Source organism: Chenopodium album, chromosome 4 (genome assembly GCF_948465745.1).
Source record: "Chenopodium album chromosome 4, dcCheAlbu1.1, whole genome shotgun sequence".
Taxonomy (NCBI): Eukaryota; Viridiplantae; Streptophyta; class Magnoliopsida; order Caryophyllales; family Amaranthaceae; genus Chenopodium; species Chenopodium album.
In genome coordinates, this window is record NC_137837.1 from 77,208,184 (window position 1) to 77,220,933 (window position 12,750).

The window sequence follows — 12,750 nt, forward strand, 5'->3', positions numbered from 1 at the left end:
GGAAAGGCTATCGAGCTTCTAAAAAAAATTTAAAAATTATCTCCTACCAAAAAGCTGTATGATAAAAGAGACCTCTCCTCTCAAATATTCATGACCTTTCACAATAAAAAAAAAATATATAATAAATAAAATAAAATAATAAATCAGGTCCACAAAAGTGATTTCTTAATACTAATACACTAGATTAACTCCCGTACAGTGCACGGATATAATAATAAAAAAATGTATATAATTGTGTAAACTTCAAAGACATTTCAGTCAAAATATGTAAAATCTTTGTATTACATGAGATATTATTAACATAAACCAAACTATAAAAAATTTAAATAATATAAATAAAAGAAAATTCATGTCTACAATAAAATTTTGCGAACTTTGTGATTAGATGGAGTAATCACATACATAAAAGGTTGATATTTGTTTTCCTTAAGATTTTGAAATGAAAAGGTATTGAAAACTAAAAAGTTTAATGTATTACTCCCTTCATGTTTTAATAAGTGTTACAATTATCTGGACCAAAATGGGCCCGCGAAGCCGGTTACCGGACACGGGTTCGATTCCCGTAAGGGATAGGTACTCATTCTCGGCCGTTGAAAAACGGCGCACGAACCGTACTCGAGCTTCGGTTCTAGTTTGATCAGGGAAACCACAGAAAATGAATCTGCTAATGAAGGTTACGGATTCGGGTCCAAGATCTGACTCACTGCCCGAAAAGCTCTTCTTTTTATGCTAGCAGGGGTGGGTAAGAAATAAATCCAACCGTGTTTTAATAAATGTTACACTTCTTTTTTTTGGCAAAAAGCTACATTAAAATATTATATCTTTCTCCTCACATGGTTCCCACCCAAACCCACTACTACTTTTTTTATTATATATTTTCTCTCACATTCATTACTTTTCAATAAACTATTAACCCCACTATATTTCTTTTACAATTTTTTAATACTCCAACTACCCCACTTACCTCTTTTTTTTTTTTTTTTTTTTTTTTTTTTTTTTTTTTTTTTTTAAGTCGATTAAATTGCCTAAAATTATGTGCCGGTCAAACTGTAACACGTTACAAAAAATACGGAGGGAGTATATTAAACTACTTTCCAATTAGCATTTAGGGTCAGTTTACATTTACTGAATTGAGCTGAACTGAACTGAGTTGAAATGAATATTTTATGAGAGAGGGAAATTAAGAGCTTAAATGAAATGAACATAACTGATTGGAGTTTAACTGAACTGAATTGAACTGAATTAATTAGAGTTAAACTGAACTGAACTGAAATTAAGTAAATATGAACAGACCCTTAGATTTTAAAAAAAATACCTAAAAGGAAAAAAAAATTTAGGCGGGAAAAAAATGAATGAAAAGCTTACACGTGTACAGTTTAAAAAAAATAATGATGTCAGCGGCTATTACTTTAGTAATATTTATAGATTATTCTCTTATACTATTCAATGTGATTTTTTTATTTTTTTAAGGTCCACAAAAAGTGTTTCCTATTGATAATATATTATTCTCTTGTACTATTCAATGTGATTTCCTTAAACATATATTGGTTGAAATTAGATAAGATTCATTCTCTGCTGTTATTAGGTCCTCTTTATTAACTGATTAATTTAAATCATCCTTTAAATATCACAACATCGTTCATTCTTTCTGTACCATCTATTATCACACCATTCACACAATCACACCCAAACATCCTTTCAAATATATCGTCATAAAGCCAGAGGTGTCAACTTGATGACCTCATCTGAAACCGACTCACAAAAAAAAAAAAAAAAAAAAAAAAAAAAAAAAAAAAAAAAACAAAAACAAAACCATAATTCAAATTTTGAGCTGTTTGAACACAATAATTTAGCATAACTCACATTTAAAAGGGTAAGTCTTGTATGTAGTTAGGCATACGGTGTGGCCAGATTAGTTTATAAGAGTAATTTTCATTCATATGTATGAGTAACCTCATTTTTCATAAGAGTAATCCCATGTTGTCCATAAAAGTAACTCAAAATAATTATACGAGTAAAATCAAGTAACCTCATTTGTTCATTCGAGTAACCCCTATTATTTAGTTTTAATAAATGAATAATAATTCAATTTATTAAAAGAGTAACCTTTTTTTTCTCATTTAAGTGACCTACATATACGTTAAGGTAACCCTATTTACTCATCAATGTAACCTTTATTGCGTAATTAATCGTCTTATATGTGATTATGTGAAGTGGCCATACCATGTGGCTAGCCACATACAAGATTTTGTGAATTTAAAAATTAACCCAACCTCATCAAACCCGACCCAAACACCCAAATTAACATCTCTATACAGGGAAAGGGCGCAAGAGTGCAAGATAACGTTTTGTTAAGGCCAGAAGTTGGCCGGTTTTGTCATTTGGCAAAAAACAAATATAGTATTATTTTCACAATTTAACTTATGCGTCCATGTGAGTCACGATTTATCTTTTTACTCTCTTAATTTATTCTTAAATTCTTGTCCCATTTGGTTTGTTTATTTTAGTTTGTCTTATACGGTTTTGTCATTTGGCTAAAAATAAATATAGTATTATTTTCACAATTTAACTTATGCGTCCGTGTGAGTCACGATTTATCTTTTTACTCTCTTAGTTTATTCTTAAATTCTTGTCCCTTTTGGTTTATTTATTTTAGTTTTTCTTATAATATTTTAGGTTATAGGAACCACGAAGTATAACTTTAATCTCATAAATAGAATTAGTATCTATTCTATTGTTTGTGTCGGGTTTGATGAGATCGGGTCAACTCGGATGAGGTCAAATTTATTTTAAATTTAAATCATTTTTAATTGTGTGTTCATTCAAAGTCGAAATGTAAACTCAGCTATTTTTGAGTTAGTTTTGGATCAGGTCGTGCGATTAGGTTTGAGGCGTAGCCTCTACTCACAACCACTATATACTTTTAACCCACAGCTTTTCTCTCTCATCAACTAATTTCAACCAAAAATTAAAAAAATAACTCCACACACTCTCGAGCAGATAATAGGGGACGTAGGAGTAGTTTGTATAGGATGGTCTCTATCTCTATTTGAATAATTGAATAGGATGGTCTCCACTCTCCAGCAGGCCATAAGATTTAAGACCGGGCATATCTTCAATCATAGGCTTATTCTTATCCATTTGGATTTTTTTGTTGTTTAGAGAGTCATAAAAACGGGGGTGACAATCGATCCTAAGACCTCCTAAATTTGAGAGGGAAACTCTAACCACCTTAAAATTGACAATATCAAAATTATGGACAATAATCAAGTATCCCATGCAGTCAAACTTTGAAACACTTCCCACCCCCATATCACAAAAACACATTAATTCCTAACTAATTTTATATCAATGATATATTTTAAAATTTGATATGTACAAATTAAAAATTTATCTTAAAATTCAATAAACAACTCGGGTATCGCACGGAACACAAAATTAGTATATATATAAAGGGGAGTTTTTTTTTCCCAAGTTTTAAGAAAGCCACGTAGGATTTTTTTTTTTTTTTCAGCGCGCCATGTAGGATAATAAATTTTAGTGAAAGCTAATTAAATACGAGATTATTACTCTGCATTGCTTTAGCTTCTATGTTTCGTATGCGCTAATTGCCACTAGTATACTTCAATTTAAGATACTTGCAATGTACTAGGGAAGCCTACGCGTTCGATATAGCTAGCCATCGTAGGGGAGTTATAATTTGAACCTCAAAGTTTACATACTTTGAGTTGCTGTTGAATTATACTTGTCTTAGGTCGATCAATAAGAGATTATATTTTAATTTGTTTTATTGTAGAAACATGTTTTGTGTTATGATTATATATTTTGAAAATGATCATATATTATAACTCACCAATGTACGTATTACTATATAAAAAGGCCATCAAAGTTATTGCATCATTCTATGACTATAATAGGAGTGTTATGAAGAGGACAAAACACTCATTGAACACCGTGGCACAAAGGCTATGTGAATTAGTATATTTACTTGCAATTAGATAGTCTTTGGACCATATAATGGAGGAGATAGCATTTATGAGCTACGAGTATTTAACTGATGATGTATGAGTACATATTAACTCTTTCCTATAATCATAAACTATAAGCTTTTCCTAGGATAAAAATCGAGACAATGACACAATAACTAAAGCAAAATACATCTTCAAACAACCTCTTAATCAAAAGCATAAAACTATATTACCTCATATGTGAGACATAACTGCTACATTCCGTAGAAGAATCATCAAAAGAGTTGCTTTGTTTGACTCCCCTATAAACACAACTAAAAGAGATTACATCAAAAGCATTACTCTTATGCATTTTTTTTTTTTTTTTATCATTTTAATGGTATCCAAGCAATTACGCTCCTTCACTATGAAGGTACCATTATTGTATTCCTCCTTCAACTCCATCAATCTTGAGCCGTCCCCAACTCTAACCGGATACGAGCGTCTCTAAATAGCATGTTTATTCACCTCTTCGTATAACATAAACAAATAGATTGCACAAACTTTACATTTCCTTTAATTTAGTATTAAAAAAAAAAAAAAAAAAAAACAACCAGCAGGGTCATCATCCTTATAGAATTATCGCGGCGGTGGGTGGTGACCTGGGGTACCGGAATGGAAATTGACATGTTAGCAGTATTTTCCAGCAACCAGAAAAAGAGTTCGTGAGAAAAGAGGAAATTGAGAAATGAGGAGATTTGGCCTTTTCGGTGGTATGATAAGAAGGAACATAAAAAAAAAAAAAAAAAAAAAAAAAAACAGAGGACAAAAATACGAAAGGTTAAAAACTTAAATGCATCAAAATTAATTTTAATTGAGGGCAAATATGTAAATTAACTTTTTTAAGGGTATAATGATCTTCACACTATTCATAAGAGTATTCTCCCACTTTTTATAAGGAAGAGATTTAAGATACTTCCAATGTGTTTGGATAAAGAAAGGGGAGAGAGGAGGGGAGGAGGGGAGAAAAGAACAGTGAGATTTTCTTCCAAATCTCTCCATTGTTGGAGAGATCAATTTTTTTACAATACTCCCTCCATTTCTCTCCCCTTCCATTCCCATCCGTCCTCATTTGTTATCTAAATGAAATATACAACATCTCTCCATTTTTCTTCCCTTCCTTTTTCCCTCTATTTCCTCCAATCGAACACACCGTTCAATTACAATAAGATTACAAATATAATATGATGAGGTTATTTTTAGAGGTGATAAAAAATCGGGCCGGGCCTTAACATAATTTCTTGTGCCCAAATCTGCAAAAAAGTAGCGGAATTGTCGGGCCAAACTGGGCTTTTTCGGGTCGGGTTCGGGTTTTGAACTAAAAATGCGTTTTTAGCTAGGCTTGGCCTAACCCGCCCTTATTTTGACTTTTACAACCTGCAAAAAACGAAAAAATTTGCTTTTTCCACTTCCATAAAAAAAAAAGTTTTATTTTACTACCACATTAAAAAATGAAAGTTGGTTTTACCACCAATTACCTATCATCAACTAACGGATTCTGTCCATAAACCTGTTAGTAGGGTCTACCATGTTATTAAAAAAATACTCCCTCCGTGTTTTTTAAGGGTTACAGTTTGACTGGCACATAGTTTTAGGCAATTTAATTGACTTAAATAAAATAAGAGGTAAGTGGGGTAGTTGGAGTATTAAAAAATTGTAAAATAAAAGATAGTAGAGTTAATAGTTTATTGAAATGTAATAAATGTGAGAGGAGAGATATAATAATAATTAAAAAGTAGTAGTGGATTATAGTGGGGACCATGAGAGGAGAGAGATATAATATTTTAATGTAGCTTTTTGCCAAAAAAAAAAAGAAAGTGTAACACTTCTTAAAACATGGCCGAATTTAGTAAATGTAATACTTTAAAAAAACACAGAGGGAGTAACAAATAACAAAACTCAATAATATGGTTACAGGTGGATGGTCTAAATTAAAGAATTTAGTGGATGGTCTCAATTAAAGAATTTAGCTTGTGTAATCAAGAGACAAGAGGTCTCAATTTAAATTTTTTACACGATCCAATAATTAGAAATTGGTTTTCTAGAAGTGGCTAGCTAGTTCGTTCCCTTTAAAACTTTTGTTTTTCATTTAGGATTTTTTGTGGATAAAAAATATTGAGTGGTGGAAAGTGAGTCACGGCTTCTATAAATAGGTTAAGTCTGGTGAATGAACACAGCAAGAACTAGTGAACTACCAATCTCCTCTCAAATTTAAACACTGCGCTCTACACACAGTGCCCTAAAAATCAAGTCTATATATATAGTACGTAGGCCGCTACGGTACAAACTTTTTAATTTCAATTTAGTTTTCTATAAATTTGACTCACCAAATTGCAATGGGGCCAAAAAATGGGGGCAATGGGAATATATATTCTTACATGCAAATCATCGTTTGTTGGTCATTCATCAATTTTATTTGAAATTAAATAGAGAGATCAACAGTAACAAAATCAACTATATATAATGTTGCATATAACAACTTTTTTTTTTTTTTTTTTTTTTTTTGACAAAGTACAACATTGCAGGTACATAAAGCAGCAAAAACGTCGATCAGGCTGCACACAATGACATAAACTACTATATTGAAGCTAAATATTGATGCCACCCTACTTTGTCATCAATAGTGTAGTTTTATGTCAATGTGTAATTTGCATCTGTGATGTGTAATATCATAATATGTGGTGTTATGTGCACCTTAGCAATATTTATGTTATTGTATCATATATTTTTGGAAATTTTGTCAACAACTACCAATTATAGCCTCTATTTTGAAAACAACTATCTTTTAAATTTTTTTTTAAAACAACTACCACAAAAATTTTAAAAGTTAGAGTAGCACTACCACATTAATATTTTCGGCTAGAATCTCCGGTGATAGGGGCCCACTTTTCACCTATATAAACAGTTATATAGAGAGGAGAGAGAAACTCATATTGGAGGGAAAGGTGAAAAGTGGGCCCCTATCACCGAAAATTCTAGCCGGAAATACTAATGTGGTAGTGCTACTCTAACTTTTAAAATTTTTGTGGTAGTTGTTTTGAAAAAAAAAAATTTAAAGGTAGTTGTTTTCAAAACAGAGACTATAACTGGTGGTTGTTGACAAAATTTCCTATATTTTTTTATCATAAATATGCTATAGGCTGTTTCTCACCAATAATTTTTTTTTTTTTTTTTTTTTTGGTCTTATATATTACAGCTTATTTATCAAGTCAAACAATGAGCATGAGAGGTGTTAATGTTACTACACAAAACTAGTATCAAAAAATCAAATAATATATATCTAGTGTATAAAACAGATTAAATGAACATTACACATACCTTTATACTTGATTCAAAATATAATTTTTATAACCCGAGCCCAACAAATTGCGTTGTGTCCTTAAGACAATTTTGCTCCCTCTACGATACCCAAGGTTATTAAGCAATTGTCTCCCAGGATAGAACATTCACAAACAATTGAAATCTAACAATCATCCCCCACATTAATGAGAAAGACTCATAATGAAACATCAAGGTATGTTATGAAATTTGCGGTTACTCAACGAAAAATATGTGCATTGGGAATAGTAGTCAAAGACTTTGAACCACCCCTAGTGAAGTCCATCGAGCTTACTCAGTCGATCAGTAGTATTTTTCAACTTTGAACAGCCAACTCTGAAATGTAAGCTAAGACAATAGAAATCACACAAATATTTCTCTAAAACAGTTTGTTCTCATGTTCGTGACCGTTTTGGCCATGGACACTCCTGGTTCTGCAAGTGTGTTAGAGAATTCGACCTCTAAATTCTCATGGAGGCGGCCCGTCCTCACACTCACATAGGTGACTTCTATACCTTCCAATAGAAATCATTAAAAATCTAAGCTTAATATTAAGCTTAAACTTAACCTTTCATGTATAAGCACCATTGTCACATATAGGAATGGATTAGAGTTTTGTACTCTATTGTGCTTTTACAGTTATCATAACTTGGTTGTCCCTTTGAACCTAGATCTTGGGATCTCCATTCAACTAGGTTGGGTAGCCGCTATAATAACTAATTGATAGGTCTTAACCCCATTCCCTTTGATGACTTATCCACTAGCTCTCTAGTTAAGCCTTTTGTTAACGGATCCGCAATATTATCCTTTGACCTTACAAAGTCCAACGTGATAATTCCACTAGAGAGTAGTTGTCTAATGGTATCATGTCTACGACGTATATGTCTAGACTTTCCATTATACATGACATTCCTTGCCCTTCCAATAGCTGCTTGACTATCACAATGTATGCAAATAGCAGGCATAGGTTTTGGCCAATTAGGAATATCTTCTAGAAAATTTCGAAGCCACTCAGCTTCTTCACCAGCTTTATCTAAAGCAATAAATTCAGACTCCATGGTAGATCGAGCAATACAAGTTTGCTTAGATGACTTCCAAGATACTGCCCCTCCACCTAGTGTAAATAAATATCCACTGGTAGATTTCGTATCCTTGGAGCCAGTTATCCAATTTGCATCACTATAACCTTCAAGTACAGCAGGATATTTAGTGTAATGCAAGCCAAAATTTTGAGTTTGCTTTAGATAACCCAATACACGTTTTAGCGCTTTCCAGTGATCTCCATTTGGATTACTCGTAAAACGGCTTAATTTGCTAACAGCAAAAGCTATATCAGGCCTAGTACAATTCATGATGTACATTAAACTGCCTAAAATACGAGCAAATTCTTTCTGAGATACACTTTGGCCGTTGTTCTTGGCAAGGTGTAAATTAATATCTATGGGTGTTCTCATGGGATTTATGCCAAAATCCTTAAACTTGCTCAAAACTTTTTCAATGTAATGAGATTGAGAAAGAGCTAAACCATCAGATGTCCTATGAATTTTAATCCCTAAAATCACATCTGCAACACCCATATCTTTCATTTCAAATCTATTAGTTAACATGCACTTAGTGACATTAATATGATTAATATCACTACCTATTATAAGCATGTCATCAACATACAAGCACACAATAACATATCCATTATGAGTGGTCTTAATATAAACACATTTATCACACTCATTGATTTTAAATCCATTTGACAACATTACATCATCAAACTTTTTATGCCATTGTTTCGGTGCTTGTTTTAAACCATAAAGAGATTTAACAAGTCGACAAACTTTATTTTCTTGTCCGGCAACAACAAACCCTTCCGGTTGTTGAATATAAATCTCTTCTTCTAGATCGCCATTTAAAAATGCTGTTTTAACATCCATTTGATGTATTTCAAGGCCATTTAATGCTGCAAAAGCAATTAACATTCTAATGGATGTTATTCGGGTAACCGGAGAATATGTATCGAAATAATCAAGTCCCTCTCGTTGGTTATTACCCCTTACAACCAGTCTTGCCTTGTATTTGTCAATAGATCCATCAACTTTTCTCTTTTTCGTAAAAATCCATTTACAACTCAAGGGCTTAACACCAGATGACAAATTTGTTAATTCACAAGTATTATTATGCATTATGGATTCAATTTCACTATTGACAGCTTCTTTCCAATGAAAGGATTCTGGAGACGACATAGCCTCTTTAAAAGTTTTTGGCTCATCTTCTAACATGAAAGTTAGAAAATCTGGACCAAATGACGTAGAAGTCCTTCGTCGTTTACTACGTCTAGGCTCCTCTATTTCGAGACTCTTTATATCTCGAGGTCTTTTATTTTTCCTATTTGACCCATCTTTATGACTATTGTCACCCTTTTCAGATTTATACGGAAAAATATCTTCAAAGAACACAGCGTCCCTTGACTCAATAATTGTATTGACATGTATATCTTCTATTTCTGATTTGTATACCAAAAACCGATATGCACTACTATTCAGTGCATATCTAATAAAAACACAATCTATAGTTTTCGGTCCTAATTTCACCTTTTTAGGCTTAGGAACTGAAACTTTAGCTAAACACCCCCACACTCGAAAATATTTCAAGGATGGCTTCTTTCCTTTCCATAATTCATAGGGTGTTTTTTGTGTCTTTTTATGAGGCACTCTATTAAGTATATAATTAGCAGTTAGAATAGCCTCACCCCACAAATTTTTTGGTAAACCAGAACTATTGGACATAGCACTCATCATTTCTTTTAATGTCCTATTTTTTCTTTCCGCTACTCCATTAGACTACGGTGCATAAGGAGCAGTGGTTTGGTGTATAATACCAAATTCTGAACAAATTTCCTCAAAAGGAAATTCATACTCACCACCCCTATCACTTCTGATTATTTTAATCTTCTTACCCAATTGATTTTCAACTTCATTTTTGTAGTTTTTGAAGGCACCGATAGCCTCATCTTTACTACTCAAAAGATAGACATAACAATATCTACTGCAATCATCTATGAAGGTTACAAAATAATTTTTACCTCCCCTAGATGGCAGTGATTTCATGTCACATAAATCAGTATGTATTAAATCTAAAGGTTCGGTATTCCTTCCATCAATTGAATGAAACGGTTGTCTAGTAAATTTAGATTCAACACACACTTGACATTTCCTTTTTGAACAATCAAAATATGGTAATATTTCCATGCTAATTAATTTCCGTAAGGAATTATAATTAACATGGCCTAATCTTGAGTGCCATAAATAAGAAGACTCAAGCAAATAAACAGAAGTAGCAGTCTTATTAACATTGTCATCTTTAGTTACAATAGTCATTACATTTAATTTAAATAAGCCATCACTAAGATAGCCTTTGCCTACATACATATCATTCTTAGAAAGTACAAACTTATCAGATACAAAGACCAATTTAAAACCATTCCTACTAAGTAATGATCCAGACACTAAATTCTTGCGAAGGTCAGGCACATGGAGCACATTATTTAGCGTCACCGTCTTGCCAGAAGTCATTTTTAGTGCTATTTTCCCAACTCCTTCAACTATAGAAGTTGAAGAATTTCCCATGTACAATTTTTCTCCTTCCGATGCAGGGGTATAGGATGAGAACATTGACTTGTTTGCACAAACATGACGGGTTGCACCTGTATCAATCCACCATTCTTTTGGATTCCCTACCATGTTGCACTCCGATATCACTGCTGAAAGATGTACATCATCAAGTTCTTCAGAGATCTTATCAACCTCCACAAAACTAGCTTGGGCATTCTTCTTTTTCTTATTGGGATTCCTGCAATCTTTGGCCTTGTGACCAAGTTTACCACACCCATAACATTTACCCTTAAACTTCTTTTTGTGGCTTTGGTTGGAGTCATCATTAGTACACTTTCTTTTCTTGGTTTTTGAAGAACCTTCAACCACATTGGCCTTGGAAGACATGATAGTGTTGCCACCGGCTTTTCGATTATCCTCTTCGATTCTTAACCGAACAATAAGATCTTCAAGTGACATGTCCTTTCTCTTATGTTTAAGATAATTCTTAAAATCTTTCCAAGACGGTGGCAATTTTTCTATACAAGCAGCCACTTGGAAAGACTCACTCAAAGTCATATTTTCAGCATGTATTTCATGGATAATTAATTGGAGTTCTTGGACTTGACTCATTACAGTCTTACTATCCACCATCTTGAACTCCAAAAATTTTCCAACAATGAATTTCTTTGAACCGGCATCTTCTATCTTGTACTTATGGTCTAGACTTTCCCACAATTCTTTTGCCGTTTTAATCGGACTATACACATTATAAAGTGTGTTGTCAAGACCATTAAGTACATAATTCCGACACAAAAAGTCGGAATGCTTCCAAGCATCTATGGCGGCGACCTTATCTTTGTCGGCCTCTCCATCCTTCAACTTAGGGGCTTCCTCTGTGAGGAACCTCGCCAAGTTCAATGTAGTCAAATAAAACAACATTTTTTGTTGCCATCTCTTAAAATCAGTTCCATTGAACTTTTCTGGCTTTTCCCCATGGTTGACACTAGGCAAAGGAGTAACCAAATTGGTGTTTGTAGCCATTTCTATCACAAAAATAGAAAATATGATTAAATAAATAATCACATGCACCACACTAGATAAGAGTTAATTAATTAAAAAATATATAAATAAACTCCACCTAACCAAGAATTTAGATTGTAGTAATTTACGCAACATCTACGACCGACAATAATAAAACAATAAAAGAAAAAATTAAATAAACATAAAAACTTTACTTCTTAATAATTTAATACATGCAAATCCCAAACAAGTTGCATGAATAATAATCGGAACAAAGTTTAGAACTTTACTTCTAAACTCTCATGGCACTTTAATACGAAATGCAAAAGAACAAAAAAAAAAAAAAAAAAAAAAAAAAAAAAAAAAATTGTCTGATATATATTATTTGATTTTTTTATACTAGTTTTGTGTAGTAACATTAACAATCTTAAGACAATTTTCTTTTCTTTTTTTTTATTTTTTATTTTTTTTATTTTTATATACATGCATATAGAATATAAGTTGTAGATGTAGCAAAAAAAATTGTTCACGTTGTTCATGACCAAGTTTCTCATTTGTGTCATATTGCAGCAGACGGGATGCATCATTTCGCAGAAGGCGTTCGTTCAGTAGTTAATAAAGTGGGACACTTTTTCTCGACACTATTTTAATTATAGCAGTACACGTAGTTTATTATAGAACTTTCGTTTAGTTTATTATAGAACTTTCTTGTAATTTTTATTCTGTTTTCATAAAAAGTAGTTAAGCTGTCAGGCTTAAAGTCAGGTTTTTTGTCACTTTTTCCTGTCATGGCCAAGAAAGTGACTTTGAATAAGGCAGCA